This window comes from Octodon degus, unplaced genomic scaffold, assembly GCF_000260255.1.
Source record: "Octodon degus isolate 3935 unplaced genomic scaffold, OctDeg1.0 scaffold00449, whole genome shotgun sequence".
NCBI classification, from domain to species: domain Eukaryota; kingdom Metazoa; phylum Chordata; class Mammalia; order Rodentia; family Octodontidae; genus Octodon; species Octodon degus.
Genome location: NW_004525025.1, coordinates 333542 through 334756, shown reverse-complemented (window position 1 = coordinate 334756; position 1215 = coordinate 333542).

The window sequence follows — 1215 nt, the reverse complement described above, 5'->3', positions numbered from 1 at the left end:
ACCCTTCCCTAAAATAAAAGAAAAACATCAAAAAACCTAAAACTAGAAATCTTATTTGACCCATCCATTCCTTCTAAGTATCTTCCCAAAGGATTTAAATATGTCGTATCATAGAGATAGATTCATTCCCAGGATATAGCAGCAAAATTTGCAATGGCTAAATCTTGGAAGGGGCTCTCATGCCCATCAACATATGAATGGATAAAGAAAATTTAGAATTTACACATCTTGGAAATATACTGTGCCATCAAGAACATAGATGAGTGATTTGTGGGGAAATGGAGCCACCTTGAGACCATACATTAAGTGCAATAAATCAGAAACATGAGATTAAATACTGCATGGCTTCTCTTAATTAAGAAGCACAGAGTAAAAATAAAGGGCAAAATAATAGATAATAAGAAGTAGGGAGATACGTGCTTTTCAAATGGGAAGGTTTTCAGTAGGTAGAAGGAGGAGGGGAAATAGAGAGGGAGTGAAAAGGGATGAAGAAAGAGTTAAGATGTGTTATGCCCATGTCCCAAGTTCCCACAAGGAAATGTAAGTGGTATGGATTATATACATGTACCAATAAACTAAAATATTAATTTAGAAAAGAAAAAAAACTATGGTATGTACATATATGTAAATATCCTCCAAAATGATCATAAACAGTGTGTACCATAAACATTAATTTTTAAAATCAAATTTAAAAATGTTGTCCCTTTGCTAAGCTTATTCCAACTACACAGTAACTGACATGTTTTAGAATATTTTGTATGGTAGCACATACATCCTAATAAAAAGTTTAGTGTTATTTAAAAGTGCTGCAGTAATGGGTTCTGTATTAAGCAAAAAAAATCTTTCAAACACATTTACTGACAGAAAGTACGAGAAGAATAAATCTGCCTCATGTCTTTCATGGAAATCTTCCCTCTGCATTTGTCTCAGGGACAAAAAAATTTCCATTCTGCCATTTCAACAGACTTGATTCATGGCTTTTAAATTTCTAATGGGGTGGAAATGAACAGAAATATCTACTTAATTAAGCATAATGTCCATCGAGTGACATTAACTTGTACTCATTTTCCATTCATAAGATCCAGTCACGTTCTACACCTAATTGAAAAGGTGACAGATGTGGTTTTTGCTATCTGATTTTGGTATGCGACACATGACTTTTAATGAAGTGAGTGGGCAGAATTACTTTGTTAAATCTGAAAAATTAACAAAGCA